Here is a 15,817-nt window from a genome sequence, read left to right on the forward strand (position 1 = left end):
CTGTCACACACCACCAAAGTGATCTCCTCAACTTACACTCAAAATCCTTTGGTGCCTTCGTTAAAATGCAGCTTCCTGGACTCAGGAGCAGATTTACTGAACCAAATCTACTTGGAATCAGTGAGTGAGGAAGAGTCTGTGTTTTTTAGCAAGAAACCTCTAGGGACTTTAATGTCCACAAAATTTAGGGGATTACCAGAATTATGTTGTAAAATTTGTCTAAGGCTGCTTCTGTCAGTTCCTGATTCCAGTATTTAATGGCTTTCACTACCTTATGGGGCTTTTTTAGGGGGGGAGGGGGTAATTTATTCATTTATTTAACCAATATCCATCAAGGAATATTGCTGGGATTTATGGGTTTACAAAGACAAAACAGACATGAAATTTCTCTTCAAAGACTACAATATTATGTTGATATTATTAGGTTTTAAAAAGTTCTTTCAAATGAGGAATATCTGTACTTTATTCTTGTTTTAAGGGTTCATCCTATTTTCTGTAAATGTGAATGCTTCTCTTATTTTCTATTCAGAAATGCCTTTATAACTCATGTATTTTAATTAACTCTTAATTTTCTGGTTAAAAAAGGTAAATAATATACGTTTTTATTTATAAATAATTGAGACTGTTTCTGAGAGGAGAATAGTAAAAAAAAAAATGTGTATGCCACTGTTAATTGCTGCTCTTATTCATGGCTTTGTATTGCTCTTGGGTTTTTATGAATGTATGGAAGTGTGCAGGTGTGTGTGTTTATGACCTAGATCAAAATGTTAAGCCTCTCATTAAAACAGTTTTTTAGGTAACACATCATTTTTTCTTATAAGTAAAAATAATTTCACGTATTTCTAATGTCTTTCTTCCAAATATTTGGTGGAAGGGACGTGGTTGCCTTCTGCTCTTTCCCACTGGATTTCTTTCCATTGAAGGCACTTCTGAGACACAGAGGCACAGCGGCAGGGCTCTAGGTCTACTCCAGGAAGACTTATTTAGACTAGCCATTGATGATACCTTTCCCACGTGTCCCGTGGCTGAGCATCCCTGTGGTTTCAGAGTTTGTTCCAGAACTTAATGGATTCATGAAGACTCCCCTTTCTGTTTCTTCTTTCCCTCATCTTTCCCTGTTCAGTTATGATCAATTAAATACCTGAGTAGATGTCAGCCAAATATCAACTGCCTGTAGCATAAGGGAGCAAAGGTTATGAGGTGATTGCTCTTAATACATAAATTCTTTTTTTCTTCAGAATTTGAAGTGTCGTAGGGAGTAGGGGAGGAAAGGTAGGATATGTGAGTTATCTTTCTTTTTTTCCTAAGATCAGAGACTATAGAGATTTGGAACAAGTCTTGCTCTGATATAGAGGGTGTGGTGTCTGTAAAGACCGCAGGACAGTACAGTCGTCCCCTTTATTTGCATGGGATTTGTTCCGAGACCCCAGTGGATGCCTGAAACCATAGATAGTACCGAACCCTATATGTACTATGTTTTTTCCTATATCTACAGACCTATTATAAAGTTTAACTGATAAATTAAGTACAATAAGAGGTTAACAACAATAGCTTATAATAAGATAAACCAATTATAATAATATACTGTAATAAAAGTTACGTGAATGGCTTTGGGGCCCTCATTAAGTAAAATGAGGGTTATTTGAATACAAGTGCTATGATACTGTGACAGTTGATCCGATGACTCAGCGGGCTACTAAGGTGACTGAGTGGGTGGGGAGTGTATACGGCGTGGAGACACCAGACAAAGGGAGGATTCAAGTCCTCACAGGACAGAGCAGGACAGCATGAGATTTCATCACACTACTTAGAGAGGTGTACACTTTAAAACTTATGAGTTGTTTATTTCTGGAATTTTTCATTAATAGATTTGGACCACGGTTGACCACATGTGACTGAAACCACAGACAGCAAAACCGTGGGTAAGGGGGGACTATGATGGTGAGCACATAGCATAGAGCTGGTGAAAGCTTTTTGTATTGAACTAAGGCTAATTGTTCAGGCTTACTTGTTTTTGCTTTTGTTTTTGTTTTGTTTTGTTTTTTAGATTTTCTACTTAAATTGAGAGCAAGTCTGTTAAAGTCATGTGTACCACTCAACTCACTTCAGTCACCTACCTAGTCAGTGGCAAAGGTCCCGGAACTCTCTCTTGGAGCTGGTTATGCAATTCTTCCCATTGCATACCAAAACAGGTGCAGGGTTTTCAACTGTCTTCACTGTTAGTTACTTCTAAATACAAAGTAAATTATTTAAGCTTACAACAAATAAGTAAAATAAAGGAAAAACAAAAGTATAAAATCTTTTCTATCAGTGCTATTTCATTAGTTCAATGTATCTGTGGATAGGCTATGACTCAAAATATTAAATATTTGCTTTACGTATGCTTGTGATAGTTTCAAGATCTTGAATGAAAATCTTAATTCATAACCCAGGATGACTGAATTCACCTTTAAAAAAATCTTTGTTAACAAGAAATTTTACAGAAAAAAAAAACTGAGCAATTTTGGAAAATATTAATGCTTTTTTTCCCTAATGAAAATGCTATAGTAGACTGATTGGGGCCTCTTCCTTGGGAGCAAAATACAGAAATTCACATTTCTAAAAAAGAATGCCATGAAAGAAAAGGCGAGAGCACAGCTCTGGTTGGTTAACGTGCCAGACACAGATTCATTTGTGACCTTATGTTACTTATGAATCACATGTTTTTAATTATCTCTGGAAATATTTCATGAAGCCTATTTTTCTATACTTAAAGAGATATTTACAAGAACATAGAAATAAATGTTGAGATGAGGCAACCCAGATGCAGAGATCAGGAATCTACGAACTGCTGAGTAGCCCGGCTGGAGGCCTCCAGGCTCTGACACTGGGGGCTCTGCTCTTCCTCACTGACACCTATGCAGCCATCTCCCCCAACCCTCACCTTTACCTCTTTCCTGAGCTATTTTTCTTGACTGAGCCCTTTTTGCATGCTATTCCTTGGTCAGGAAAGAATTCTGTTCACTAACTAGTTCTTATTGCGTTTTTTGCCATATTTTTCCAAGGAAGCCTTTTCTAGTTTCACTGGCATGAGGGAGAATCCCCTTGCTATTTGCTCCATAGCACTTTATGCTTCTTTTTTCCCCAAAACTTACCCCAATGTTCTATTTGTTCTATATCTGTCTTGGCCACTAGACTGCAAACTCCACAAGTGGGGGAATTTGTCTTTTTCACCAGTGTGTCGCTAGGATCCTACACATTGCCTGGCTCATAGTATATATTATGTATGTAAATATTGGTTTATTGCTTGATTGACATTGATAGATGTTTCGCAAAACCCAACCCCTTGTAGCCAGGCTGCCTCTGACTCAATGATGTTTTTGAGTAGCCCTAGGAGGTCTATTAGTTCAACTTATGCTTGTTTTTAATGCTAAACCCGAAATTGATGTTTGATTCTGGGCTGTTCTAAAGGATCTTGAATAAGCAGAAGTTTGCAAGCTGAGTTCTAGAGCTTAAGGGCTCTTCAGATGTGGTTTAGGGCAACTGCAGGGTGAGGGAGAGTTGCATGTGCTGGGCCTTCTCCATATCCTTTAATCTCAGTGTTAATAATAGACAGCACCTACTGTGTGACAGGCACCATTCTATGCACTTCGCATAAATCAATTATAATGACGCTAAGTGGAAGGTAGGAATTGAATCACTTCAGGAAACTGAGGCACAAGACAGGCCAGTGCCTTTGGTCAAGGTCACAAAGACAGTAAATGTGGAGCCGGTTGGGAGCCAGCAATCAGGCTCCAGAGTCAGGCTCTTAATGACTACGGTCTAATGCCTCTTTCTTATCGTGGAAACTCGGCTTTTATATGTTTCGAGGTCACAGTTCAGCGTTTGAGGAAAGGCTCTGTCACTATAGAAACTTTAAAACTACTGCTGTGGCGCATTTGAACACCCAAGGTCTTCCTAAGCAGCTTGCAATGCAGTGTGTTTTCATTTTAGTGGTCCTGGTACTGAGACATGAGTTTGCCTACAACCCATGTTGGTTTACGCTGATGTATAGAGCAGCACTCTGTTGGAAGTAGGCCCGGCTAATGCAGGAGACCAGGGAACTCCTCCAGGCGCATCTCCATGGGCTGGGTACCAGCTCCGCCTGTAGTTCTGGTAACTCCTCAGTCCTCTCAACATCCTCCTGGTGGCGGTTTGTTCTCCCCACCGACATCAAGGGCTGTGAGCCTGAGTTTGGGAGAACGTCCTAACGACAGTGAAAGTGATGAGGGAGCCTGGGAACAGTTCACAGAGGGTGGATCTGTAGGCAGTTTCCTGACGCTTCCATTTAATTCTCCTCCTCCTCAATGTGTCTCCTAACAAACAGCAAAAACATAGATACCATCAAGGGCCACTGTGAGCAGTTCTCTTTGAGTAGCTAACCTTGGAGAGGACAAGCAAGTCAATACTCGCCCCCCACCCCCAACTCCCTGCCCCGCGCCGTAAGCTTTGAAAACACCCAGCTCTGAGGCCCAGCGAAGCGTTCTTTCACAATGCCTGATGGAATTACTGGTTGAGTCCGCACACACACACACACACACACACACAGCCACTGAACACCTCACTTTTTCAAAGTTCATGGCATTTGCTGGGAAATCTTTAGGAAACAACCGCACATTCATTTTCCGGACGCATGGAGGAGACCCCTTCCCTCAGCAGAGTTCAGTTTTACATGAAGGTGGGAAGTAAGGAGGTTTTTATAAATGGCCTTAAATTGCACGTATTAAACAATGATAATGCAGCAGCTCTTCGCATTACAGAGCAGCTCCAACTTCTTTTTTTGTTTGTTTTTAAACTGGTTGTTCTTTTTAAATGTCTCTTGTGTGCATAGAACACCCTATATATAGGCTACATGTTGAGCGGTGGCCCGTGGGTTTATTGGAAATAGACGGAAGGGGGCAGCTGGGTCTCCGTCCCCATTGCTCCCTGCTGGCAACGGATAGGGGGCGCTGCGGGGGCGGCCGAGACTGCGGTGCCAGGCAGAGACAGCGCAGAGTATGGTGCCATCTGGGTCCACGAGGACGCGCCTGGGAAGGCGCGCAGGCTCTGAGCTCCACTCCAATACCGTCTTCTTCCCTTTTGCAGCTTCCCACTTCCCATCTGTGCCCACCCACTGGTTTCTCAAAGAATAATAAAAATATTTGGCACACGGTTCAAGGAAAAAGACTCAGGAATCTGTGGGTTCCTCTATCCTAGGTTCATACAGTGTTGGAGACACATGGCCACCGTGGCCTCGCTGGCTTCTCGCACCCACTTCCGAAGCTGCGACCCATCTTGACCAACCCGGGATGTGCATTTTGCTGCACGGTGGATATAGCAGTGCTAGCTGTACTTTACAAGTTGCCAGGAAAACGTTTTATTTTTCCTTTCATCTTTGCCAGTGCTGCCTGCAGGCTCCAAAAGAGGCATCTTCAGAAAGCTGATAATTAGAGCTATGGTATACGGGCAGGAGTAATCATTACCTATTTTGCTTGGGTGCAGTCCTTCAGAGTAAATGATGTCCTTGCCAATAATTATTAGGTATCACATTGTCATATTACTCCTCCAGGAGCCTCAATTTGAGGATAAACGTTAGGCCAAACTTTGCTGTTCAAACCTCTGATTTAAATAAATTTATTATTCCAGAAAAAAAATAAATAAACAAACCAAAACTCTAAGCAGCAGTTATTTCTGAATAGAATACAACTATGACTGTTTTAAGGATAGTTTAAAAAATTAATATTTAGTAAAATGGCAGTTTTATCCATTAATAAACACTTTGAAGCAGCCAGGAATTCAGATTCTCAAAGCTCATCTTGTGGAATGATGTCTGTACTCTGCCACCTTACTAGAACGCTCCTACATTTTTCATAGTGATAACTTTGTATTGACTGATGAGAGAGTCTTTATTGTCTATAGATGGATTACTGCAAAGTCAACTTCCTCAAAGCATATAGCCCTAAACAATAGGTACCGGCAGACATGATGTTTTGCTGGTGGGCTCTGGAAGGAGAGGGAGGGTTCGTGGACAAGCAACTGGAATTTGCATCTGGACTGACAGGCAAGTCTCTTTATTTTGGCCTTTTTCTCAGGGAGGAGAGAGAGAAATGCTCAGAACAAGCAAGTTCAACAGGTTATCTTCAGGTAAAAGGTCCCCAAGGGTGTTTTCTCCAAGGGTTGTGTTCCTGGACAGGCCCTAGTGGAAGCTGCTCAGCTTCCTTTTCCTAGTTTGGGGCCTCTGAGATGTTAGCTCCTGTGTGAAAAGACTCTTCATTACAGATCTAAGAAATTACATGGTGAGAAGGTGCTTCCTACGTGAATAGATGAAAAGCTTTTGGTAACAATGCAAATGAATAATTTAATATTTCATTGGCCTCAAAAATGTGTGTTTTAATACCGATATCTTTGACACCCCACACTCCCTCTCCATACACACCCATTCCCACTTGATGAAGGGACATTTCCTTAGCTCTTCTTGAATTTTCTTAAGCAACAATTATTTGTTCTGGGTCAATATTTTATAAGGTCAGAACCCCATTTTTCCAAAAGTGCCCTCAGATTATTCGTTTGTACTCAGCAAGTGAAAAAATTGTTTAAAATTATATGTAAGAAAATCTTCCCATCTGAAAATTTGAAGCCGTAGAAGTTGGATTTTGCAAGTTTGTTTTGGGTGAGCAGCAAGCATATTTCCCTGGGTTGGTTCAGCAACAACATTTCTGTCCCGTCATCTAGTGAGGGATGAATGGCATATTGTGGTTTCAAAAACGGAGACTACAGATGCTACACCCAAATTTGCTCAGTTTGAGAAGCTCACAAGTAGGCTTGCCTTTGATTTTTTTTCCTTCCCCTGAGTTTCTCTTTTGGCCAAAGAGAAATTGCTTCTGTGCCATTCAAAATACTTGAATTTATCTGCAACCCAGAAGAGAGGAGTAGCTAGTGCAGGCTCTTGTCTGCAATCAACATGTGGGATAAGGTGGGGGTGGAAGGAGCAGGAAGATCACAAAAGGTTCTCTGCTTCCATCCGCCCCCCCCCCCCACTGGGGAAAGGAGTTGATGTTGATCCACATTAAGAAGCTCACAGGGAAACTGACAATGGATTTCCAACATGCCTTGAGCTTCTCAGATAATAAGCTTTTCCAGGAGAGGTATTCTTTGATCAGTCTTCTTTTAATGACTAACAATCAAAACTCACATAAAATTCAGCTTGTGCCTTCTGTGTAAGGTATAATGTCATAGATTTATAAGGTTCTCTGAAGGAGATTGGCAGAGAGAGATAGCATTTGGGAAAGTATAGAAAGATAACAAATTAATAGTAAGAATGTCTCTTAGAGGTGATGAAAAAATTTGTGAGGAAATTTATTCATCTAAATTGCTCTAGAAAGACCATGCAAAATAGAAATGGCCTAAAATAAAGCAACCAACCAAGAACAGGTAGGACAAGTAGTTGGCAGTCATGGTCCAGGCACTAAATTAGTTGCTGGGAAAACCTCAAGGAACATAGAATACAGGGTCCTTGTCCTCTGGGAGCTTCTAATCTAGCAGAGGAGCTTAAATAATTGAAATGTAGAGAAAGCATTACTCTGGACAGAACCAAAATACAACTTAAGTTTTCTCCTATCGTTTTTGTAAAATTTAATCAGTGTGATGAATATCCTTGACTCCTGGAGAAAAACTCTGGCAGTTCCCCTAGCTCTTCTGATCATTCTCAGGTGATACAGAAAGTCCCCTGATCAATTTGAGTAACAGGGCATTCTCATTTCAGCATGTAAAATGTCTGGTTCCCTGCAATAGTCAAAAAGTGACCTTGACTTAGTGACACCGCATTAGGTCTCTTTCTCTGGCCTGACTGCCTACAGCCAGCCTTACAGTCTTTCCACTCTCTCACTTCTGATCCTCTCCCTTTCATTGCCCCCTGCATGTTTGTAGGGTACTGTGTATGTGTTGGGGGAGTACAGGAAAGAGAGGTAACCTGGCCTGCTGACATCTTGTTTTCTGCCCTGATGGAGAGTTGAGCTAACTGTCTTGATGGACTTTCTACAGCGCCGAGTCTCTGAAAGTTCCCAAGGCAAGTCTCCTTCTCCTTATTCTTGGAGTTCATTTGATTCCCAGGTGGATGCATCTTTCTTCCTTTGGGTCTTCCTGACTGCCTTCTCAGTCCTGGCTACCCTTGGGTCTCAATCGGGTCCCTTGCTTCCCAGGTCTCCTCCTCCCCGTAGGAAGCCCTTTGGACAGAATTTCTCCTGCTGTCCCCAGGGACACATATCTGGTCCTGGGACCCCTCATTCATCCCCTCACCCTCATCAAGCAGGTGCAGCTCTTGCTGCCAGAATCGTGCGGCACTATGCTCTAGCTCGGCCCCCGAAGCTGTTTGTCAGACTTTCTGCGACAGACCCCGTGCACAGTCAGCTTAGGCCAACCTTCTGGGGCCAGCTCGCATCTCCCAACCACAGGGCTCTTACTCAGAAGCCGCTCTTCCACCCTGACTCCTGGTTGGGACGTAGCACCCTCCAGCCCCGCAAAAGGCAGTGGGGGCTGCAGTATGTTGTGGAGGTCTCTTTCTGGCCTCCTCTTCATACTCTGTCTAAGCTTTTTCTCTATTCTTAAGGCAGGCCGGGGGGAAGAAGGGGAGGCACCCAGAACCACAGAACAAGTCCCTGGGCGGCCTTCTCCGCACATCAGTGGGCACCGGGGGTGGAGGGTAAGATTCACACTGAGATTGCGTAGTGGAGCCTCAGATGGGCCGAGAGAGTTCTGTGCTAAAATCCCTTATACTTCCATTCAGGGCACTGTAATAACACTCTGCATGAATTATTCCACTTACTCTTCAAACTTAATGAAGTAGGTACAACCAAACCAGAAAATGACCAGAAAATAAAAAGAAACTGACCTCCAAGTGGTTTAAATAACTTGCTCAAGGGTAGAACTCAGTAATGAGGTCAGGCCTCAAACCCAGGCCTGCGGATCGGATTGTGTATTTACAACCTAAGGGTTAAGAGGTTTGTTTGTTTGTTTGTTTTGCCAAGATATATACACATTTTATTTTAAAAAGTTTACAGTTTTTGTTATATACAACTATTAAGAGGTTATAGTCAGAGGAGGCATTTGTCCTGCCGACAGAAGTGCCCACTAGATCATCACAATGCAAGGAAAAAGGTGGAAGGGAGATAGGGCGAGGAAAAAATAAGTGATAAGAAGCTTAGATTTCAATGAAGGGCTGGGGAAGAGAACAGTATCCTGACAGAAATTTAGGGCAACCAAGCCAAGAAATGGGGTGAGAAAGGAAAAGACCCCTGCCTGCGCCACTTTCTCTTACTCCCACAGTCTGAGCTGCCTGCGCCCACTGCTTACAACGGTCCCTTGTCGGCAGCGGGGGCAGTGCCACTCGGCGCCGGCCCCGCGGCAGCCCTGGGCCACTGGAGATGTGACCGTGGCTCGGGACATGAGCCCGCTTGTTCGCTCACTCTCAGTGAAAAGAGTTTTGAAATGAGTTCTGAATAGACAGCATTTTCTTTGTGCGGTTGGTAAATAACACAGAGCAAAGTTAGCAAGTTGCAGCGCTTCTGCATTCTGATTCTATGGAACCTTTTTGTAGGGAGAAGGGCAGGATGTTTTTAACAGAATGTGACCTCACTGGAATACTAGAGGTAAGGAGAAAACGATTATTGAGATAACTGAATATTTTACATTTGGAAAATATGACTTTTAATAAAACTACATGAAGAGAAAAGATTTCTACATACTACACAAAAACCAATGCCTCATAGAATTTTGAAAGGTGCTTTTCACGTTGGTTTGGTATTTGTTTAGATTTGGTTAAAAATCAATGATTTTCTTATGATAATTTTCATGTGAACAATTTTTTTCCTCCTCTAGAAAGTAATAAAATTTCTGAATGGGGCGGTGTGGAGAAATCCTAAGAGAAATAGCATAAGAACATTTTGGAATATATCCCGGAAAAGATAACTGTCTACACATCTGTAGAGATTCACCAGGTAAAGGTAAGAAAAATATATTGTAAAAAGAAGAATCAAGTTATTTCATTATGTCACACTAGTTTGAACTTTGGGACAAAAGCAGCTACCACTGATGCAGGATGGAGGAGGGGGAGTTAGGAGGGTCCACCTTTTGCCCCTCCCTCTTTCAGGCCTAGGCACGGCATGGTAACCCTGGGTCCCCTGTGACAATTGGTGGTCACCAGGAACTGTTTCTCATGCCAGCTGGAGAGCCGTAGAGAACATGTGCATGTTGTAGAGGGGAACTGACAGATTATGACATTCACGAGGCACTTCTGCTAAAAAGTCAATGTGTTTAATACTGCAAATGTTATGTGTACAGTATGGAATTTCTTTTAGGTTTACATTTGCACTGGGACTGACTCATTTTCTATTTAGAATTCTTAAAAAATCACTTTCACGGTGCTCAGATGAGAAGTACATCTGTTGCTTACATATAATAAGCATCAAACATGAAGACATATTAAATGCTGGAGCCGTTTGTTTGTCGCTATAGGAGACCTGTAACATATGTATGCTGTATGTCTCTTTACTGGAACATGGCATTGAAGAATATAACTTTATGGTTCTTCTCTTGAGCAATAAGATTTTTTTTTAAAAAAATCTCCAGCTAATTTAGGTTTCTGAAATGAACATTACTTAGAACTCTCGAATGGGTACTTTGAATAAAGTTCAGAGAGACAAAGATTGCATTAGTCACTATGTGGCGTTTGGGATTCTGAATGAGTTTCTAAGCAAACATAGCTAACATTTTTATTTGTTGGTAGGTTATATACACATGACATAAGCACTATAACAAGATCATCTTTCCAGCAGGCATGGAAATCAAGATGTTGGTTCCCAGGACTGTGTCAGTTTTGTGTCTCATGATTGTGGGTGAAATAAAGCAATAATATCCAACTCTAGTAGAAGTTGTGTGAGAGCAGAAGCAGGCTTTCCGATGGGGAAGAGCTTCTGATTTTCAAACAATTGGTGGGATACATTTGTTGCATATAACTTAGAGCTTTGATCTTTCTATTTGAGATGCATTATTGTCAAATTAACTTAAATGGTCCCTTTAGATCACCTTAGATTGAGTAATGCAAAAAAAGTGATTCTCCTACAAGCCATGTTCACCCAGTTGACATAAAAATTATGACCTTCCTAATAAAATCATCCTAGATTAAATAAATTAAAAATTATATATTGCTTTCCTTATGGACTTTAAAACCAATCTTTTAAGATAACATAGTGTCTTTATTTTGTGGTAGTTTATTATTCACTGGTAAAAGCTATTATCTACAATATAAAATAAAAATAATAAATCCAATGATTCTGAACTTTAAAAAAAAGTTTTACTTTATTTTTTTAAGCATTTAAATTAAAATATAGCTGTGTAGATCATCCCATAAGAAACAGAGCCCCTTGAGCAACATTATTTATGATGGTAGCGATATGGGCGAGTGGAAGCCACCGCAATACAGGATCGTTTCCTGAAATCATTTACAAGAGATCACCAGCAGAGGGCAGCGCAGAGCAGTGAACTCGGGAATTTCCAATAGACGTCTACAAAATTAAGTGAAAACATCTGCATGAATGTAGTACTTTTTGGACAGCATCCTCCATTGATAACATAGATCTTTAAAATACTTTTCAAAGAGTCCACACACGTTAATCTCTAAATAGGCCTCTTACCACAAAAGTGTTGAGGTGTGAGGACAAAACTTGATTTCCTTGTGGTCATCATAGGTGTTTGCACTTTCATTTCCTTTTTGATTTATTTTATTCCAAAAGATTATGTGAAGATAAGTACCAGTGATGTGCACTAATTTTCATTATAAAGTTTTTCAGGGTGATTTTTCTTTTGAAAAATATTGAAGAAATCGTAAACTCAGATTCATAGAATAAACCCTTACCAAACTCAGCATTTGAAACAAAATAGAGCTTAGAAAGTTTTCTGTTAAATACACATTTCTTGATACAAAAAAAAATAAAATAAAATATTGTCCTATTTTTTTTTCTTAGAATTACTAAAGAGAACATTTTGTGTTCTATAAAAAACACATGTAATACTCAATATATGACATACACTTTACACTGGAAATCTGGGGAAAGACATACTAGATAGAACAGAATCTCAAAGAACTAAGAGAAACAATTTTCTGAAAACGTTATATTTTGTTTCAGGGTTATTATAAAAACTCTAGTTTAATGATCTATGTGTAAATGTTTGGAGAATCTAAATGTCTTTAATCTGAATATTCTCCTGTAATCTGAAAGTTAACATTTAAGATTATTATTTTTATAGGCTAATTAGGATTATAAAACACTTTTCTCTTTTCAAAAGTTCATGAGCACGTAACAAATTGAAACTACTTTTACAAGCCAAGTGTCCCTCTTGTGCCATTAGCTTTCTTGGATTTACCTTCTAAATGACTTTGGCTCATATTGACTTGAGATATTTGACATATAAAGTATTGTTGTCTTCAAAGGTTTCCCAGGCAACTGCAATGATTCATCTGGTGCCAGTCAAAAGTGCCCTTGAACTCTCAGCTCACTTCACTTCCCAGTATGAGTAATGTGTTTAGCAAAAAGAAAAACACCAAAGACTTCATGTAATAGGCTAATGCGAATGGGTTGGTGAAGAGGTAGATGTATTTCACAAAAGTATTTACTTGGATGTTAAAACTTCACCTGGCTGCCTGCAGGTTTGCTTTGTCAAGCTCTCATTTTCATCTGCAGGCAGGGACACAATCTATACCCTGTGTTCTAGGTACTGTTTCATTCTTCAGAGTTCCCAGGCAGCTTCCTAAGAGCAGTGCCCTAAACTCTTACCCTAAGTGACTGCAAGAACTCCTTAAAGTATAGATTGCTGGCACACCAGGGAGTGACCACCTCTGAATCCTTGACTGGTGCCTCGGGATTCCGGATGACTCACACACTGACCATTGAGAGTCATTGTCTTAGACTTAATTCTTTGTTAACCTATCATAGAGAATTTTGTTTCACTATGCTTATTTCCACACCCAAATAGTTCCTGAAGAGCAGAGAAGGGAGAAATTGAAATCACTGATCTTGTAATCTGTAAAAGGTCCCTCTGTTTAACATAGATTGCATTCTGTGTTTTGTTTAAAATAAGCAGACAGTGCAGTTAGAATGTCTCCCCCCGCCCACCACCTTTCACCTTGGCTTTTGTTCTTACAACTGACTGAATAGTGACTGGATTGATTGACAAATAAGGCAATATAATATAGAGTCTGCAAATCCCACTAGTGGAATTCTTTAAATGGGAGCAGATTGCTCTCTAAGTGTGGGGCTTCTGCAGAAGTTTCCCTATCATCTCCACACTGAAATCAAAGTCTAGAGAGCTTCAATAATTAATCATCTGCCATTTACATCCAGCCATAAAATCAGAGTTTACCACCCCTCCCCCAACACTTAACCATTCTCCTTGTATTTGTTATATTTTGTTCTGTTTGATATACTCACGGGGACATGAATATCCCATCAAAGTGTGTCTAAGTAAGCAGATTTTTAAAAATCTATTTTTATGGGTCTATAAGAAATTTTAGTAAGGATATACATATAACTATGAAAGCATATATATATATATGAAACATCTGTCTATTATCTATCTATCTATCTATCTATCTATCTATCTATCTATCATCTATCTATATTTATCTATCATCTATCATCTCTAGTTGCTTTAGCTACCAGCCCTTCTAGCTACAATAACCATTGTGATTATCACATTTTATAATCCTTGGCTTGTTAAAATTAATGTAGATAAATGTAATTTTATAGTAAGAAATGTAGTTTTCAGAGTGTGAAATAATAGTAATCAATTTGAATAAATATTTACTATTTGTTTTCATAAAAGTTTAAATCCTCAAAAAAGAACTCTGACCAAAATAGGAATATAGCAGGATCAATGAAACAGGTGGCATGAGTCATATCACTGGTTTTTAATTAAAAAGGCTGCTGTGGATGTTGGCGTGGACTGGGCTGCACACAGGCACTTTTAGAATTTCTTCAGCTGAAATCCAGCTGGAGAGTTCTTCATCTCGTTTTGCTGATTTATAATCGATCTGTGCATTGACGATATATTTTGATATCTAAATCACAGTTTAAAGAATTCAAAGAGGTATATGAATCCTCAGACAGGGATAGTTATTCCTGAGCCGAAGGATTTTTGTGCAAAGCTAATATGTATAATAGAGAATCAGTCTTTCACTGTACAGCTTTGTTATCATATTTCAATAACTGAATGAATATTCTGAATTAATAAGCATAACGTTTGTATAAGCTAAAGACTAGTCTAAGCTCTGCATTCATTGATGGGAACCTTAAGTAAATGTTTCTTTTCATCAGCTTGCTCAAAAGGCATAAACATAATTATGATTCTGAGACAATAACATATCAACTGGTTAAAGAGTAACTGGGTCTGGAAAATGTAACTAAAAGTTAGGGGTTGCATGTTATTTTGAGTACTTGAAAGATCCTGAAGAAACTTCTTTAAAAAAAATATATATATATATATATTTTAGAGAAAAGAGTCTAAGTATTAAAACATATCAGTAGGATCTTTGACTTTTGTTTTTAACCAATGCTTTGGTTAAACAAAACATAAGTTGATATTCATAACTTGATAGAAAATGTAGGAAAGTGGTAGAAATATTAAAGGATTAGTTTTAAAGTTCTTAAAATGCTAAGAGAGACAGTAAGGGAGAAAATGAGCTTTGCTTGCCATTTTCCCCCACAACTCTGTTTGGTATCTTCTGCTACGTTTAGTTCGCAAAAACATGATGAATTTTGTGGATCACGACTTGTTTCATCTTCCCTTTCTCCCTCCTTCTGCATCCCTCACATTACCTGCTCTTTATCTCTTAAATGTTAGGATGTTATAAAACCAGAGAAAGAATGCTAGGCAAATTTGCACTTCTGATCATTCTTTCAAAAAATATCGGAACACTTTTATGTGTCGGGCATTGGTTTCAACTGAATGCGTTATTTCATTTAATTCTCTCAAGAGCCCTTAGAGGTTGTTGTCACTGTCTCCATTGTACAGGTGATGAAACTGAGACTTTCAGACAAGTAAGGAAAAAATTTAAAAATCATAAAATTAGTAAGTGCTAGAGTAGAGATTTAAACCCCAAACCATAGCTTTCTCACTACTGCTACAGAAACAGATCTGTTTCTAAGGAGGTTATGCTTTAGTACTGACGTTTCAAACTTTTGCTGTGAAATAATTTTAGACTCAGAAAAAATTGTAAGTACAAAAGTTGTAAGTATAAAGAATTCCTGAATACCCATCACCAAGATTTCCAATTAGCATTTTACCAAGTTTGCTTTCTCTCTCTGTTTCCGGATTTATGTTTACAAACATATGAGTGCACACACATATATATTACATATTATTTTTCATGAAACATTTATAATAAAATGTTTTGATAAGATCTTTTCCACTAAATGCTAGAGTGTATATTCCTAAAAACATGCAGATTATCTTACTTTTCCACAATGTAAGATCAAAATCATGAAATTAACAGTGATACGATCTACATAGACTTTTTTCAAATTTTGCCAGTTATCCCAATAATGTCCATTACAGAAAAAAATAATTGTTCAGGATCCAATCCAGGATTATGTATTGTATTTAATTGTCATGTGTCTTTAGTCTCCTTTAATCAGGAACATTATCTGAGTCTTTATCTCTCCTAATACTGACATGTTTAAAGAATAAAGGCCAGTTATTTTGTAAAATGCACCTCAGTCTGGGTTTGTCTGATGTTTCCTCATTATTTGATTCACATTATTTATTTTTG

General features: G+C 39.2%; 1 protein-coding gene and 1 long non-coding RNA gene across 3 annotated transcripts in view; both read left to right on the top strand.

Moving 5' to 3' along the window:
* The first annotated feature begins 9,566 nt into the window (after positions 1 to 9,566).
* The window catches only part of LOC120607253 (suppression of tumorigenicity 18 protein), a 261,461-nt gene continuing 255,210 nt past the window's right edge, over positions 9,567 to 15,817 (top strand). For both annotated transcript variants that reach the window (XM_039868954.1, XM_039868958.1), the window contains exons 1-2: positions 9,567 to 9,641; positions 9,871 to 9,995. The gene's annotated coding sequence lies outside the window, so the exon portion shown is untranslated. The remainder of the gene's footprint in view (positions 9,642 to 9,870; positions 9,996 to 15,817) is intronic.
* LOC120607254 (uncharacterized) lies at positions 9,573 to 9,960 on the top strand. The gene is made up of 2 exons (XR_005654112.1): positions 9,573 to 9,641; positions 9,871 to 9,960. It is a non-coding gene; the product is annotated as an uncharacterized LOC120607254 (long non-coding RNA).

Source organism: Pteropus medius, unplaced genomic scaffold, assembly GCF_902729225.1.
Source record: "Pteropus medius unplaced genomic scaffold, Ma_sr-lr_union100, whole genome shotgun sequence".
NCBI classification, from domain to species: Eukaryota; Metazoa; Chordata; class Mammalia; order Chiroptera; family Pteropodidae; genus Pteropus; species Pteropus medius.